Below are 18,838 nucleotides of genomic sequence, written 5' to 3' on the forward strand. Positions count from 1 at the left end.
TGAGGGATTGCATCATCCCAACCTGACTGACATCTGAGACCCCGTGAGTCAGGATAAAAGAGGGTCTGGGGAACCCCTTTAGACGCACCAGGAGGAACGCTAGAAATCCCGTGACAGCGTTTAATAGCGACAGCCGGTGGAGGGCCCACGTGTGTCCTTTCCCGTTGCCCGGGATTGGGGCCTTACCACAGAAGACGGCTTAGCTAAAGAAGAGGTCACCACCAATGAAATTTCAAAGCATCGACATCATAAAAAGGAAAAGCTGGCAAGTTCCAAAAAATCTGTCTTTCTCCAACTAAAGGCTGCAGCCTGAATGAACTAAAGTGACTTTTATATTTCCATCGGACAATACATTATCCCCTAGACAACGATAGAGCTATTTCTTATTGATTATTATTATACCCGCGCTTTTAGATTTAGTATTGACGACGTATATTAGCTGTATGTTTGCATTGATATTATTTTTGTATATTTTTATCAATAAATATTGTTAAAAATAGTACCATCAGACTTCAACGGACCTCTCTATCTTTGCTGGTAAATGACCCAGTTACGGGGCTCGTAACACTCCAAAGAGAAAAGGCCGAGTTCACACAACCTGTTTTCATAAGGCATGCTCCCCAATCCAGGTAACATCCTTGTAAATCTCCTCTGCACCCTTTCTATGGTTTCTACATCCTTCCTGTAGTGAGACGACCAGAACTGAACACAGTACTCCAAGTGGGGTCTGACCAGGGTCCTATATAGCTGCAACATTACCTCTCGGCTCCTAAATTCAACCACAATTGATGAAGGCCAATACATCGTATGCCTTCCCAACCACAGAGTCAACCTGTGCAGCTGCTTTGAGCTTCTTATGGACTCGGACCAAGATCCCTCTGATCCTTCACACTGCCAAAAGTCTTACCATTAATACTATATTCTGCCATCATATTTGACCTACCAAAATGAACCACTTCACACTTATCTGGGTTGAACTCCATCTGCCACTTCTCAGCCCAGTTTTGCATGCTATCAATGTCCTGCAACCTCTGACAGCCCTCCACAGTATCCACAATATCCCCAACCTTTGTGTCATCAGCAAACTTACTAACCCATCCCTCCACTTCCTCATCCAGGTCATTTATAAAAATCATGAAGAGTAAGGGTCCCAGAACAGATCCCAGAGGCACAACACTCATCACCAACCTTCATGCAGAATATGACTCGTCTACAACCACTCTTTGCCTTCTGTGGGCAAGGCAGTTCTGGATCTACAAAGCAATGTCCCCTTGGATCCCATGCCTCCTTACTTTCTCAATAAGCCTTGCATGGGGTACCTTATCAAATGCCTTGCTGAAATCCATATAACACTACATCGACTACTCTTCCTTCATCAGTGTGTTTAGTCACATCCTCAAAAAATTCAATCAGGCTTGCCGACTTGCCCCTGACAAAGCCATGCTGATTATTCCTAATCATATTATACTTCTCCAAATGTTCATAAATCCTGCCTCTCAGGATCTTCTCCATCAACTTACCAACTACTCAAGTAAGACTCACTGGTCTATAATTTCCTGGGCTATCTCTACTCCCTTTCTTGAATAGGGGAACAACATCTGCAACCCTCCAGTCCTCCGGAACCTCTCCCATCCCCATTGATAATGCGAAGATCATCGCCAGAGGCTCAGCAATCTCCTCCCTCGCCTCCTACAGTAGCCTGGGGTGTATCTCATCCAGTCCTGGTGACTTATTCAACTTGACGCTTTCCAAATGCTCCAGCACATCCTCGTTCTTAATACCTACATGCTCAAGCTTTTCAGTCCACTGCAATCACCAAGATCCTTTTCCATAGTGAATACTGAAATAAAGAATTCATCAAGTACCTCTGCTATTTCCTCCGGTTCCATATACACTTTTCCACTGTCACACTTGATAGGTCCTATTCTTTTACATCTTATCCTCTTGCTCTTCACATACTTGTAGAATGCCTTGGGGTTTTCCTTATTCCTGCCCACCAAGGCCTTCTCTTAGCCCCTTCTGGCTCTCTAAGTTTCCTTCTTAAGCTCCTTCCTGTTAGCCTTATAATCTTCTAGATCTCTAACAATACCTAGCTCTCTGAACCTTTCGTATGCTTTCCTTTTCTTCTTGACTAGATTTACTGCAGCCTTTGTACACCACAGATCCTGCACCCTACCATAACTTCCCTGTCTCATTGTAATGTACCTATGCAGAACTCCACACAAATATCCCCTGAATATTTGCCACATTTCTTCCTTACCTTTCCCTGAGAACATCTGTTCCCAATTAAGCTTCCAAGTTCCTGCCTGACAGCCTCATAACTCCAATTAAACACTTTTCTAACTTGTCTGTTCCTCTCTCTCTCTCCAATACTATTGTAAAGGATATAGAATTATTATCACTATCTCCAAAATGCTCTCCCACTGAGAGATCCGACACATAACCAGATTCATTTCCCAATACAGTCTCCCCTCTTTAGGCTTATCTACACATTCTGTCAAGAAACCTTCCTGAACACACCTAACAAACTCCATCCCATCTAAACCCCTTGCTCCAGAGAGATGCCAATTGATATTTGGGGAATTAAAATCTCTCACCACGACAACTCTGTTATTATTACATCTTTCCAGGATCTGTTTCCGTATCTGCTCCTTGAGATCCCTGTTACTATTGGGCGGCCTATAAAAAACAGCAAGTTATTGACCCCTTCCTGTTCCTAACCTCCACCCACAGAGACTCCTTAGACAATCCCTCCATGATGTCCACCATTTCTGCAGCCGTGGCACTATCTCTGATCAACAGTGCCATGCCCCCACCTCTTATGCCTCCCTCCCTGTCCTTTCTGAAACATCTAAAACCCAGCACTTGAAGTAACCATTCCTGTCCCTGAGCCATCCAAGTCTCTGTAATGGCCACCACATCATACCTCCAAGTACTGATCCACGCTCTAAGCTCAACCGCTTTATTCACAATACTCCTTGCGTTAAAATAGACACACCTCAAACCGTCGGTCTTAGCGCGTCCCTTCTCTATCACCTGCCTATCCTCCCTCACACACTGTCTCCAAGCTTTCTCTGTTTGTGGGCCAACCACCTCTTCCCCCAGTCTTTTCAGTTTGGTTCCCACCCCCTAACAATTATAGTTTAAATGCTCCCCAGTAGCCTTAGCAAACCTCCTGCCAGGATATTGGTCGCCCTGGGATTCAAGTGCAACTTGTCCTTTTTATATAGGACACACCTGCCCCAAAAGAGGTCCCAATGATCCAGAAATCTGAATCCCTGCTGCTCCAATCCCTCAGGCAAGCATTTATCCTCCGCCTCTTTCTAGTCCTATACTCACTGCCACGTGGCACAGGCAGTAATCCCAAGATTACTATCTTTGTGGGCCTGCTTCCCAACTTCCTTCCTAACTCCCTGTAGTCTTTTTTCAGGACCTCTTCCCTTTTCCTACTTATGTCATTGGTACCAATATGTACCACGACCTCTGGCTGTTCTCCCTTCCACTGCAGGATATCATGAACGCGATCTGAAACATCCCGGACCCTGGCACCTGGTAGGCAAACTACCATCCGAGTTTCTTTCCTGCGTCCACAGAATTGCCTGTCTGACCTAACTATAGAGTCCACTATCACTACTGCCTTTCTCTTTCTTTCCCTACCCTTCTGAGCCACAGGGCCAGACTCTGTGCCAGAGGTGCAACCACTGTTGTTTCCCCCAGGTAGTCTGTCCCTCCCCAACAGTACTCAAACAGGAGTAGTTATTGTTCAGGGGGACAGCCACAGGGGTACTCTCTACTACCTGACTCTTCTCCTTCCCTCTCCTGTTACCCACTTGTCTGTTCCTGTGGCCCTGGTGTGACCACCTGCCTATAACTCCTTTCTATCACCTACTCGCTCTCCCTGACCAAATGAATATCATCGAGCTGCAACTCCAGTTCCCTAATGCAGTCCCTTAGGAGCTGCAGCTTGACACACTGGGTGCAGATATGACCATCCAGGAGGCTGGGAGAATTATTTATTAAGAAAAATGACTAATATTACCTGCATTTGTTGGAAAAGGTATGTTAATCTTTGTTTTTAATAACTGGTGTGACCCCCTTGAATACCAATAACTTCAACCAAATGTTTCCTGTACATTGCCTTGGAGAAATTTTAGGCCATTCTTCCTTACAAAATTGCTTCAACGCTGGGATGTTGGTGGGCTTCCTTGCATGAACCGCTTGCTTCGAATCCTTCCAGAATATTTCTATTGGAATAGTCAGGATTTTGACATGACCATTCCAAAATACGGATTTTCTTCTTTTTAAAGCATTCTGTTGTTAATTTACTCTTGTCTTTTGGATCATTGTATCCAACTTCTATTAAGCTTAAGATGATGGACTACTACCCTGACATTCTCCCGTAAAATGTCTTGATACAACTTTGAATTCCTTGTTCCCTCAAAGACTGCAAGCTATCCAGGCCCTGAGGCAGCAAAGCAGCCACAAAATATGATGTTCCTTTCACCATGCTTCACATTTGGGATGAGGTTTTGGTGCTGGTGTGCAATACCCATTTTTCTCAAAACATTGCAATGTGCATTTCTGCCAAAAAGTTCAACTTTTGTCTCATCTGTCCACAGAACATTGCCTCAGAAGCACTGTAGAACATCCAGGTGGTCTTTTGCAAACTTGAGACATGCAGCAACGTTTTTGTTTTGGAGAGCAGTGGTTTCCTCCGTGGTGTCCTTCCGTGAAAACTATTCTTGTTCACTGTTTTTTTTCCTTACAGTGGAGACATGAACAGAGACTTTAGCAAGTTCTAGAGATCTCTGCAGGTCTTTGCTTTTACCCTTGGGTTTTTTTTCCACCTCCTTCACCATTATCGGTGTGCTCCTTCAGCACTGCACATCAAACATTTGGTGTGATCTTTGCAGGATGCCCATTCCTAGGGAGAGTAGTAACCATACTAAAGTTTCTTCCATTTGTAGACAATTTCTCTTACTGTGGACTGCTGAACACTCAAGTCTTTAGAATTGCTTATGTAGCCTTTTCCAGCTTGATGCATCTCTACAATTCTTCTTCCAAGGTACTGTGAAAGTCTTTTTTTTGAAGCATGGTGCATATAGACAGATCTTTCTTGAGAAGAGTGGGCTCTGTCAGTATCCTGTCTTTTTTATAGGTCAGGGCACCTCCACAACCCACACTGGCAATCTCATCTCATTGACTGGAACACCTGACTCCAAACAGCTTTTGTAGAAGGCATTACCTCAAGGGTCATGCACTTTGGTAGAACTAAATGTGCAGACTACTTTCTAAACATGGAGAAAATCCAACAATCTGAGATGCAAAGGGACTTGGGAGTCCTTGTGCAGAACATCCTAAAGATTAACTTGCAGGTGAGGAAGGCAAATACAGTGTTAGCATTTATTTCAAGAGGTCTAGAATAGAGGAGCAGGGATGTGATGCTGAGGCTTTATAAAGCCTCACCTTGAGTATTGTTTTGGGCACCAACAGTTTTGGGCTCCTCATCTTAAGAAGAGATGTGCTGGCATTGGAGACGGTGCAGAGGAGGTTCACAAGGATGACTCTAGGAATGAAAGGGTTATTATACACAGAATGTTTCATAGCTCTGGGTTTGTACTTGCTGGAATTTAGACAGATGAGGGAGGATCTCATTAAAACCTTTTGAATGCTGGCCTAAACAGAATAGATGTGGAAGGGATATTTCCCATGGTGGGGGAGTCTAGCACAAGAGGGCACAGCCTCAGGGTAGAGTGGCATCCATTTAAAACAGAGATGTGGAGAAATGTCTTTAGCCAGAGGGAGGTGAATTTGTGGAATTTGTTACCATACACAGATGTGGAGGCCAGATTTTTGGGTGTATTAAAGGTAAAGCTTGTTAGGTTCTTGACTAGACATGGCATCAAAGGTTATGAGGAGTGGGGCTGAGGAGGTGGAAAAAAAGGATCAGCCATGATTGAATGGCAGAGCAGACTCAATCGGCCAAATGGTCCAATTCTGCTCATATGTCTTATGGGTCACATACTTTCTCCAAAAAATACATGTAACATTGGATAACTTTTCTCAATAAATAAATGAACAAGTAAAATATTTTGTGTGTTATTTATTTAATTGGGTTCTCTTTATCTAGTTTTAGGACTTGCATGAAGATCTGATCACATTTTAGGTCGTATTTATGCAGAAATAAGAGAAAATTCTACAGGGTTTGCAAACTTTCTAGCACCACAGTACACATAAAAGTGTAATCCAAAAAATGTAATTTTTCTGCAAACACGAGGAAATCTGCAGATGCTGGAAATTCAAACTACACACACAAAATGCTGGCGGAACACAGCAGGCCAGGCAGCATCTATAAGGAGATATACTGTCGACGTTTTGGGCCGTTTGGCAGGACCAATATTTTCTGCACATATTTTATGGTTATTTACAGTATTAAAATAGATTTTAATTCATGTTTGGTAAGTTACAATGGAACAGTTCTACTTCAAATAGAGCATGCACTGAAATTTCCATTTTGCAGGAAATCTTTTATCCAAACACTCTCCAGGATCACCTTTATTATTTACATTATGAGAAAATTGGAAAAAAATCCATTGGCACATTTTATGTATGATTTATCAGAGGGATAGTTTGTGCTTTTATGATAATGGACTGCTTGATATAGTACAAAAGAATATTGAATAAGGGTCAAAACTCATTAGCAATTTGAAAAATTACAAAGTTTGAGTACAGAGTTAATTGGGGCACATCAGGACTAGTACATTTTGCCCCTATTAAGAGGCTGTCCCAATTAGCTGAAGTTTCATGGAAATAGTTGAAGGTATTAAAAAAGACAAACTACTATTTAACTGAGTAACAAATTATGGATTTAACTGAAATACAGAACAAGTCAGAACAATACCAATCCTACTATAGCACTATAAAATTGTGTATTAGTTCCTGATAGCTATCAATAGAGGAATACAATGTACACTCCCATGTTCTTTTAATTGACTGTAAATGAACAAAATCAGCACAGGCACCTAGTGCAGATAATAGACTGACTTCCTACAATGCTTTCAGCGATTGCATTCTCCAAATCTTCATTTTCCAAGATGATTGTCAAAGCCTTCAAATTCTTCATAGTTCCTAACTTATTGAAGTAGTGAAATTGTTTCACTTTCACTCCCAGATGTTCCTGGCATGTCAAAGCCTGAATGCTTGAAACCCAGTGAACAAAACAGTTTTGATTTGTCTTATTGCTTATTTCTTGCTAACTATCAGTGGCAAAAATCAGTGCTTTTTGAACGAACACACACACGCACATCACCCCCCCCCCCACCTAGTGTCCCAAAAAACCAAAGGGACTCCCACCTATTTTCTCAATTACTTTCTGTTCTTTAAGAGTTGCCCCAAATAAACGGCTGCCCCAATTAATCGATGGCCCAATTAACCATAATGCACTATATTTTTCTGAATTAGCAGAACTGTTGTCTTCTTGCCACAATTTTGATACACAAAGTTTTCAAGTCATTTAATTGTTCAGAAACAAAAGTTTGGGGCTAATAATTGATAAATATGTGCCAGGTGACAAGTCAAAACATACATTATTCAATTATACATTATTGTTTGATTCTGAATGCTACTGATAAACCGAGTACAAAGAAATATGTCTTGAATCTGGATCTTATTATATATATGTTCCTTACACATATACTTTAAAAAAAAGTCATGCCCTCACAAAGTATGTCTGGGAAGAGTTTAAACCATATTGGCTGAAGAATAAGGACCAACACCTATCAGCAAATAAAATCACTATTATATAAAAGACTATTATATATAAGGTACACAATGGATGTTTGTTCTCGAATGCCCCCAGAATAGGAAGTTGCTCTGTTATTGGTAGAAGTAGAGTATGTGAGACAATGAGAAAAACAAAGGCGGGATTAGATGCGTGTGCACAAAGACACAAAGAATGGCGACTAAGATTTGAGCCATTAAATGTGGGAATGTAATGTTTTGTGACAACTAAATACATGACTCAGAAAAATAAGCGAAAAACTAGTCTCCTTATATTCCTGGAAACACAGATGAAAAACAAGTGTTATGTTAGATCTGACTGAGGTAGAATAGACTCTTTAGCAAACATGGGCAGAATCCATCACATTGAAGTTAACATGCAAAAAGCAAGCAAAGGTATTACTGGAATATTCTATTGACTACTAATCAACAAGATTAAGACAACATATGGAATATTGGCCTTCATCAATCATGGAATTGAACTTAGGAGCCGAGAGGTAATGTTGCAGCTGTATAGGATCCTGGTCAGACCCCACTTGGAGTATTGTGCTCATTTCTGGTCGCCTCACTACAAGAAGGATGTGGAAGCCATAGAAAGGGTGCAGAGGAGATTTACAGGATGTTCCCTGGATTGGGGAGCATGCCTTATGAGAACAGCTTGAGTGAACTGGGCCTTTTCTCCTTGGAGTGATAGAGAATGAGAGGTAACTAAATGGAGGTGTATAAGATGATGAGAGGCATTGATCGTGTGGATAGTCAGAGGCTTTTTCCCCAGGGCTGAAATGGTTGCCACAAGAGGACACAGGTTTAAGGTGCTGGGGAGTAGGTCCAGAGGAGATGTCAGGGGTAAGTTTTTTACTCAGAGAGTGGTGAGTGTGTGGAATGGGCTGCTGGCAACGGTGATGGAGGTGGATAGGTGAGGGTCTTTTAAGAGACTTCTGGATAGGTAAATGGAGCTTAGAAAAATAAGAGGGCTATGGGTGAACCTAGTAACTTCTAAGGTAGGGACATGTTCGGCACAACTTTGTGGACCGAAGGGCCTGTATTGTGCTGTAGGTTTGCTATGTTTCTATGTAATAATGAGATAGAAGAGAAAATATCAAGTGAATCTGTAGATATGTGTAAGAACTGAATAACAGTAATAGTGGGTGACATCAGTTACCCCAATATTGACTGAGATGAGAGGTAGAATTTCTGATGTGAGCAGGAGAGCTTCCTTAATTACTTTCACCTCAACAGAGAAGGAGACATAACTAGATCTGCTTCTGAGGAGTCACCACACTTATAAAGGATACAAAGAGAGGATGGGGCAAGATTTATCAGGATGTTTCCAGAAATGAGGGATTCACTACAAAGTTAGCCTGGAGAAGCTGGGGTTGATTTCACTGGAGAAAATATTAAAGAGTACAGATCATTGAAGTTTTTAAAAAGAGAAGGTCTTTTCTCATGTGTAGATGATTCAAAAGTAAGGGGAGCACAAATTCAAATAATGGATAGAAGACAGTAGTAACCAGAAGAGAAATGTTCATATTCCATAAGTAATTATGATACAATACTCACTGCCCATAAGGGTGGTCTAAACAATCACTGCTTTCAAAAAGGAATCAGGTAGGCAATTCAAGGAAAATAATATGAAGCATAGGCAAAGAGCTTGAGAATGGAGCTGAATAAATTGCTCTACATGAAGCTGGCATGAAGCAAATAATCCCTTGTATCATAAAAAAGTCCATAATTCTATGAATCAAAGCAGGCTTTGTGCAAGTGAATTACTTTTTAAAACTTAAAAAGGATTTAATTTCACAACTGCAATACCCCAGTAGGAATTGGTGATTTACTTTCAATTGAATTGCTTACACTTACTGTGTAAAGTTTGAGTTTAGAGAAACAGTTCAAGCCAAACATTTCAAAAGCCTCATGAGAATTTATTTTTTGTTAATACTTAATTGTTGGTTAACTCACTCACACAAAAAGCTACTCTAAGTTAGTAAGTTAATTCTGTAAAAAAAAATCCTATTCTCTTCTGTTTTAGCTCTTTTTTATTTTCTCTAACAGTCATAATTCATTGCTGGCACTTAAAATAAATTTTCTGGATGGAACTTAAAAAGAATTCACATTCCAAGACAAAACATTGCTATGTTCCAACCTATCCCTATGTGTCACTCAGACAAACAAATACAGCAGCCTTATTGATCTTTCCTTCTTTTATTATCATGGAGTGCAAAATCAATCCAAGCAGCTGTAGGAAAAGCCAAACTTTAAAGCAGTATTTTATCTCATTTCAATTAGAACATTATAAAAACACTCACCACATCATGCTGCTCTAGGATTTCTTTTGTGCAATAAAAAAGATTTATTTCATAAATAGAATGCACAGAAAAATTAAAATCAGATTTTTGTAAGAAGCAAAAGATATTCAAGTGATGGATTCAAGCTGAGAATAATTAACAGTTTCATTTTTGGCTGCCACGGTCATAAGCCAAATGGCCTGTTTCTGTACATTAATTGTTACGATTCCTATAAAATCATCATGAGATTTAGTCTCTGATTCAAGTCACATACATTCAACATGCATTCATGACATGTTGCTTTTAATACAAAAACTGTCAATATACAGATGTTGCTGGTAATCAAATACCTTATCTGAATGTAGATGATTGGAGGTAGTGGTGGGTGTTGTGCCTTCTTGCACTGTCGTCCTATGGGGCTTTCAGTGGCTACAGATTAAAAATCTAAATTATGCTGACCAATCCGAAAAAGGAACCTTATCCTGTCATTTATGAAGGTCTATGATTGTAGCAGATTTCAAAGGGAGGTGGTGACAGATATTGACAAACTGACAGATACTGAGATCAATGGCAGAGGCAGTGATGAAATCAATGCCACTGGTCTTGGATTTTCAAGTGTAAAATAAGGGTTGATAAGTCAGCCAAGATGGAATGGCAGTGCAGACTTAAAATTTTGGTCATTGGTAGCAACAAAAAGATGTGAGAATCTCGGAAATAAACTTGATCATCCGGCCTTACAAATCAAGCCAAAAGTAAAATATTTAAGTGTTATTATTGATTGAGCCAAATTTCAAATCACACATTAACCATATTATTAAGACTGCATTCTTTCATTCAAGGAACACTGCATCTTTCTAATAACATCTCAAGATGCCAAAAAATTGAAACATGCTTTGTTTTTAGCTGATTAGACTACTGTAATGACCTCTTCTCAGGACTGCCTAAGAAAGACATAAATCAACTCTAGCTTGTTCAAAATGCAGCAAGAATCTTAATCAAAAAAAGAAAATCTGAGTATATTTCACCAGTTTTGACATAATTACACTAGCTGCCTGTGTCCTTTAACATCATTTTTTAAACGCTCTCAATTGTATATAATTCTCCAAATAATCTAGTATGTCTTGGGGAGTCGATCCCCTTACAGTACCTATAAAATGTAATCATGCCTCCCCCCGCCCTAACCTTGGAAGTTTTCATGTTTTATTGTTTTACAACATTGAATCAGAGCGGATGTAATTTGGCTTTTTTTATACTGATCAACAGAAAAAAACTCTTCCACGTCAAAGTGAAAACAGATCTCTACAAAGTTATCTAAATTAATTAAAGATACAAAACAAAAAATAATTGATTGCATAAGTATTCACCCCCCTCCTTTAATAAGACACACTAAATTAGCACTGTGAAGCCAATTGGTTTTAAAAGTCACAGAATTTGTTAAGTGGAGATCAGTTTTTGGAGACCTGTGCGTAATCAAGATGTTTTAACTGAATGTAGTAAAAATACTCCTGTATCTGGAAGGTCCAACTGCTGGCGAGTCAGTATCCTGGCAAAAACTACGCCATGAAGACAAAAGAACACTTGAAGCAACTCTGTGAAAAGGTTATTGAAAAGCTTAAGTCAGAAGATGAATACAAGAAAATTTCCAAGAGACTGATTATCCCTTGGAGTACAGTTAAGTCAATTATCAACAAATGGAAAGAATAGAGCACAGCTGTAAATCTGCCTAGAGCAGGCTGTCTTCAAAAACAGTGACTGTGCAAGAAGGGGACTAGTGAGGGAGGCCACCAAGAGACCTATGACAATTCTGGTGGAGTTACAAGCTTCAGTGGCAAAGAGAAAGGCTCTGTTGAAAAAAACTCACAAGCGATATCAGCTAGAATTTGCCAGAAGGCATGTGGGATGCTCTGAAATCAGCGGGAAGAAGGTCCTATGGTCTGATGAACCAAAAGTGAACTTTTTGGCCATCAGATTAAATACTACGTTTGGCATAAGCTAAACACGGCACATCATCAAAAATACACCATCCCTACCATGAAGAATGGTGGTGGTTGCATCATACTATGGGGATGTTTTCTGCAGCAGGCCCTGAAAGGCTTGTGAAGGTAGATGGTAAAATGACGGCAGCAAAATACAGGGAAATCATGGAGGAAAACCTGATGCAGTCTGCAAGAAAACTATGATGTTGGAGATTTGTTTTCCAGCAAGACAATGACACCAAGTATAAAGCCAAAGCTACATAGGAATGGGTTAAAAACAGCTAATGTCCTGGAGTAACTAAGTCAGAGTCCAATTGACGATTTGTGGCTGGACTTCAAAGGAGCTGTTCACTCACAATACCCATGCAACCTGACAGAGCTTGAGCATTTTTGTAGAGGAGGAGGAAAAATTGAAGGGTGTGAATATTAATGCAATCAATTCTTTTTGTGTTTTATATTTGTAATTAATTTAGATCACTGTGTAGAGCTGTTTTCACTGTGATACAAAAGAATCTTATTCTGCTGATCAGTGTCAAAAAAGCCAAATCAAATCGACTATGATTCAATGTTGTAAAACAATAAAACATTATAACTATGGGGGAGGGGGGGGGTGAATACTTTTTAATGGCATTGTATATCCCTAATTGTAATCTTAAACCTGTGGATACTGGTTTGCTTAAGTGTCCAGAGAACCAAGCATACAAGTTTTGATGATATAAATTTTTGCTCTTATGCACTAAAAATCTGGAATATTCTACTGACTGAGATACACCAGGCTAGAACTGCGGAACATTTCAAAACATTTCTACAAGCTCTACATTTTAAAATTTGGCCTACTTACAGGGTTACTTAATGCCTGCTGATGATGATTATATTCATATAATTTTGAAATATTCAATTACATTTTATTCTATATATTGGTCTTTACTTACGGTTTTTAATTTTGTCATGTATTTTTTATGACTATCAGTTTTTCTTTACAAACTATGTAAAGCACTTTGAGCCCGCATCTTAATGTATGCTATATAAATAATGCTACTACTATTTCTATTGATGGACTGAATGGCCTAATTCTGCTCTTACATCTCAATGTATGCATATACGCATTTAAAAGCCAGGACCAACAGGCTCTGGGACAGCTTCTTCCACCAGGCCATCAGACTGATGAACTCACACTGATTTGAGTGTATTCTATATTACATGGACTGTTCTATTTATTATAAATTACTGTGATTGCACATTGCACACTTAGATGGAGACATAACGTAAAGATTTTTACTCCTCATGTATGTGAAGGATGTAAGAAATAAAGTCAATTCAATTCAAAAATTATTTATTAAAATACAGAGCAGAGAAGGCCCTTCCAGCTGCACTGCCCAGTAACTACTGATATAACCCTGTCCTAATCACAGGGCAATTGACAATGACCAATTAACCTCCAACTGCTATCCCTCTGAATTGTGGGAGGAAAGTGGAGCACCCGGAGGAAACCCATTCGGCAACAGGCAGAACGTACAAACTCCCTACAGGCAGTGGCGGCAATTGAACCTGTGTTGCTGATACTGTAAAGCATTGTACTAATTGTTACACTACTGTGCCGTCCTTATGGTCCTAGAATGTGTTTCTACTTACAGTATTTACAAAGCCACCTAGAAACATCACAAATATTAAAAGAATGACAAAGTACATAGAACATAGAATACTATAGCACAGTACAGGCCCTTCAGCCCACAATGTTGTGCCGACCCTTAAACCCTGCCTCCCATATAACCCCCCCCCCCCACCTTAAATTCCTCCATATACCTGTCTAGTAGTCTCTTAAACTTAACTAGTGCATCTGCCTCCACCACTGACTCAGGCAGTGCATTCCACGCACCAACCACTCTCTGAGTAAAAAAAACCTTCCTCTAATATCCCCCTTGAACTTCCCTCCCCTTACCTTAAAGCCATGCCCGCTTGTATTGAGCAGTGGTGCCCTGGGGAAGGGGTGCTGGCTGTCCACTCTGTCTATTCCTCTTAATATCTTGTACACCTCTATCATGTCTCCTCTCATCCTCCTTTTCTCCAAAGCCCTAGCTTCCTTAATCTCTGATCATAATCCATACTCTCTAAACCAGGCAGCATCCTGGTAAATCTCTGTACCCTTTCTATTGCTTCAACATCCTTCCTATAGTGAGGTAACCAGAACTGGACACAGTACCCCAAGAGTGGCCTAACCAGAATTTTATAGAGCTGCATCATTACCTTGCGACTCTTAAACTCTATCCCTCGACCTATGAATGCTAACACTCCATAAGCTTTCTTAACTACCCTATTTGCCTGTGAGGCAACTTTCAGGGATCTATGGACATGTACCCCCAGATCCCTCTGCTCCTCCAAGTAACAAAGACAAAAAGAAAAACGTAAAACTACATGAGAACTAGAACTATTCAGTGGCTTTCAAAAAAATTTACTTTGGAATAAAGCAATCAAAAAATGAGATTGGAAAGCACTATTTTCTCATGATTTTAATCTCAATCCCATTGTTGTTGGAGACTATAATGGTGAAGTAATTCCCCATTATATACTCCAACTAGTGCCACTTGTTAGCATGGTCAACAAAGTTTACGTCACTTAATCAAGTTTAAATTCATACAATTTCTCATATTGTCAGAATACTTCCCAAAAAACTGATGAATAAAAATATCAAACTTTTCCTTTCATAACTTCCAAGGAACACTCTGCACTTAGAAAACCAGCCTAAATAATAAAGTATATAGTTATTATTAATGGCAGAATTGCCATAACTCATTGTAAACCATCAAACGTATGAGCGGAGCACTGATGGTGCTAGAGAGCAGCTTTTTCAAGCTCATCTATGGAATCAGCTTAATTTCTACCTTTAATGTCTCTTTTTTCCCTTTTTAAGGTGGATGGGGTTCTGACAGTGCCCTTGACCTGCAGCTGCACTCAAACTGTTGTTCCTTGTGGTGATGGTATCCACTCGTTTTTGAATATTCCAAGGGTGCAGCCTCGAAGATGAGCACACTTTCGGGTTCTGGGGCTTCACGGCGTCACTGACTAAAGCATTGCGGGAGAAAATGGAGTATCAGGAACAGCAGAACAGCTGTCGGAGGTTTTGGTACTCAGCAAATCGCTCTCTTGGTGGGGAAGAGTTTGCTGCCGATTCTCAAGTTAAACAACTCGAGAAAAAGCAATGCAGCACACTTCAATGCCTGTTTGTAATTGTTTTGAAATAAGTGGAACACACATTTTCAGTCCTAATGCTGAGATGGTGTCTAGTCTCAAAGCCTTTTCAAGCTGTTTTTTTTTTAGCAGTTTTCTCAGCTTCTCCTTGGTGTGAATTATATTGGCAAAAGATGGTGAATGGTGGAGATCTCAGAAGGAAGCCAAGGATTACCTACTCAGCACTTCTGACTGAACGTGGTCACAACTACTTCAGCTCCTGAGAATGTGGATGTCCTTAGAGATGCCACTTCCTATTAGCTATTTAATTATCCACTGCCAATCACAACTAGATGGGGCAGGATTTCAGAGTTTCAGCTAATGACAAGATCACTTGAGGGTTGCACAGCAGCATAGCTGTTAGCATAATGCTTTGCAGCACTAGGTATAAGATCAGGTTTCAATTCCTGCTACTGTCTACAAGGAGCTTCTACCTTCTCCCCATGACTGTGTGGGTTTCACACGTTCCAAGGACAGATGAGCTAGGGTTAGTAAGTTGTGGGCATGCTATGTTGGTGCCGGAAGCAGGACAACACTTGCAGGCTGCCTCCTTGAACTGTGTTGGTTGTTGACGTGAACAATGCATTTCACTGCATATTTCAATATACATGTGACAATTTGTAGTCCCTAATAAAAGGTACGTATGGCAAGAGTGTCATCAGTAAATAGATTTTCTTGACAGTAATGTACTGCGTCTTTAAATGCAACATGCATCTTGGACTTCAAAAAGGAAAATTATTCAAAACAAGATTTGTTTATAGGCAAAAGACCAGAGGAGTTTCTTTGGAAACTTTTGGCTAACATTCAACTTATTGATGCTATTGTGCATTTTGAGGCAAAAAGGAGTACAAGGAGAAAAAAGTGTTATGAGCAGAACAACATTCACAAGGTGGATCACAGCAGAGTGAAACTGTAATATAAACCAGACAACTTTAAATAAGTTAGGTTGGAATCTTGCGAGTAGAAATAATCCCATTAATTCTAATCAATTTTTCTCTCAAAATGCAACAGTGAAATAGTATCACTGTGCAATCCATCAATTTCTATGAATCTAATTAACAAGATCACAAAGAACATCTTCCCAATAAACTGGCTTATGGTGACACCATGTGGACACAACTGCAAATGCAGAGTACTGTGCAAACAAAATCTCATCTACAATAACAAATGTGATTAATAATATAATCCATCTTTATACAGTGCTTTTAGAGTGCAAAATGTCCCGAGGAAATCCACAACAATGCCAATAAACCTAACAAGGCATATGAAGAGAGGTGAATAAAGAGAGGTTAAGTGAGGGAGTTATAAAGAGCTTGGACAATTAAAGGCATGACCATGAACGGCAGAAAGAGAAACAAACGGTGAAATCTAAGAAGTCAGAACAGGATAGTAGAGAACCTTGGTTTTCAAGAGATATTGAGGCCCTGGTTAAGAGGGGGAAAAAAAGAAGTGCATAGCATGTATAGGCAAGTAGGAACAAATGAGGTGCTTATGGAGTGTAAGAAATGCAAGAGAACACTTTAAGAAAGAAATCAGGAAGGCTAAAAGAGGGCATGGATTTGCTTTAGCAGACAAGGTGAAGGAGAATCCTGAGGGATTCTACAGATAGGTTAAGTGCAGAAGGATTGCAAGGGACAATATTGGTCCCCTGGAAGACCAGAATGGCAATCTGTTTGTGGAGTCAAAATCGATAGGGGAGATCTTAAAATTAATTCTTTACATCTGTATTTACTCAAGAGACTGATACAGAGTCTATAGAAGTGAGGCAAAGTGGCAATAACTTCGTGGACACTGTACAAATTACAGAGGAGCAGGTGTTTGTTACCCTGAGGCATATTAGAGTGAAAAATCCCCAGGGCCTGACAAGGTGTTCCCTCGGACTCTAAGGGAGGGAAGAGTGCAGAATTTGACGGGATCCTAGCAGAGATATTTAAAACATCCTTAGCAACAAGAGAGGTACCAGAGGATTGGAGGATAGCCAATGTTGTTCTGTTGTTTAAAAAAGGAAATTATAGGCCAGTGAGCCTGACATCAGTTGTGGGAAAGTTATTAGAGAAGGTATTCTAACGGACCAGATATAAGTATTTGGAGAGACATGAAATGATTAAGGCTAGTCAGCATAGCTTTGTGCATGGTAGGTCATATCTAACTTTTCTGAGGAAGTTACCAGGAAAGAGGATGAAGGCAAGGCAGTGGATGTTCTCTACATGGACTTTTAGTAAGGCATTTGACAAGGTCCTGCATGGGAAGCTTGTCAAGAAGGTTCAGTCACTTGGCATTCAGGATGAAGTAGTAAATTGGATTAGACACTGGCTTTGTGTGAGAAGCCAGACAGTAGTAGTAGTAGGGGTTTGCCTTTAATGGAGGCCTGTGACTAGTGGTGTGCTGCAGGAATCAGTGCAGGGTCCTTTGTTGCTTGTCATCTATATCAATGACCTAGATGATAATGTGGTTAACTGGATCAGCAAATTTGCAGATGACACCAAGATTGGGGGTGCAGTAGACAAGTGAAGAAGACTATGATGGCTTGCAGAGGGATTTGCATCACTAGTAAAATCGGGTGAAAAATGGAAGGTGGAATTTAATGCAGGCAAGTGTGACGTTTTGTACTTTGGTAGGATCATCCAGGATAGGCCTTATGTAGTGAACGAAACAGCACTGAGGAGTGTAGTAAAACAAAGGGACCTGGGAAAGTGACGTCAAAGGTAGACTGGGTTGCAAAGAAAGATTTTGGCACATTGGCCTGTGTAAATCAATGTACTGAGTACAGGAGATGGGGTGTTAAGTTAAAGTCGTATATGATGTTGGTGAAGCCTAATGTGGAGTATGTATTGTGTGCAGCTCTGGTCAGTTACCCACAAAAAAGATGCAAATAAGGTTGAATGAGTACAGAGAAAATTTACAAGAACGTTGCTGAGTTTGGACAGGAAAGAATAATAAGGGAAAGATTAAACAGGTTAGGATGTAGAAGATTAAGAACAGACTTGATAGCATATACAAAATTATGACGGATACACACAGACACACGGTAAATGCAAGCAGGTTTTTTTCGACTGAGGTTGGGTGGGACTACAACCAGAGGCCATGGGTTAAGGGTGAAAGGTGAGAAGCTTAAGGGGAACATGAAGGGAAATCTCTTCACTCAGAGGGTTGTAAGAGTGTGAAATGAGGTGCCAGTAGAAGTGGTGCATGCGAGCTCGATTTCAACATTTAAGAAAAGTTTGCATAGGTACGTGGATGGTAGGGGTATGTGGGGGGGGGGGTGAGTCTACAGCCCACTGCAAGTTGATGGGGATACAGAGCTTAAGTGGTTTTGGCATGGACTAAATGGGCCAAAGGACTTGCTTATGTGCTGTACTTATCTGTGATTCTGTCAGGACAGGAGCCAGGACACAAGAGGTATTAAGAAGCAGATCAGCTAGCAGTGCAGTCACTCTCAGTTTGTGTGAGATAACAAAACTTCATCTCCATGGGTAGATTGCATTTAAACAAAAATGCTGTTTGCATTATAAAAACTATACATTAAAAGTAGTACAATACTTGAAATGACTGGTTTGCATTTTTATCAATCTG

The 18,838-nt window shown here is 40.2% G+C and overlaps 1 protein-coding gene and 1 long non-coding RNA gene across 2 annotated transcripts in view; one reads left to right on the forward strand and one right to left on the reverse strand.

Annotated features, from left to right (window-relative positions):
- The window catches only part of LOC132404951 (uncharacterized), a 42,554-nt gene extending 24,055 nt beyond the window's left edge, over window positions 1–18,499 (forward strand). Inside the window, exon 3 of the long non-coding RNA XR_009515720.1 lies at window positions 14,949–18,499. This is a non-coding gene — a long non-coding RNA (uncharacterized LOC132404951). The remainder of the gene's footprint in view (window positions 1–14,948) is intronic.
- Window positions 1–18,838, reverse strand: part of golph3a (golgi phosphoprotein 3a) — a 91,512-nt gene that overhangs the window by 3,697 nt on the left and 68,977 nt on the right. The gene's annotated exons all lie outside the window — the stretch shown is intronic.

This window comes from Hypanus sabinus, chromosome 14 (genome assembly GCF_030144855.1).
Source record: "Hypanus sabinus isolate sHypSab1 chromosome 14, sHypSab1.hap1, whole genome shotgun sequence".
Classification (NCBI taxonomy): domain Eukaryota; kingdom Metazoa; phylum Chordata; class Chondrichthyes; order Myliobatiformes; family Dasyatidae; genus Hypanus; species Hypanus sabinus.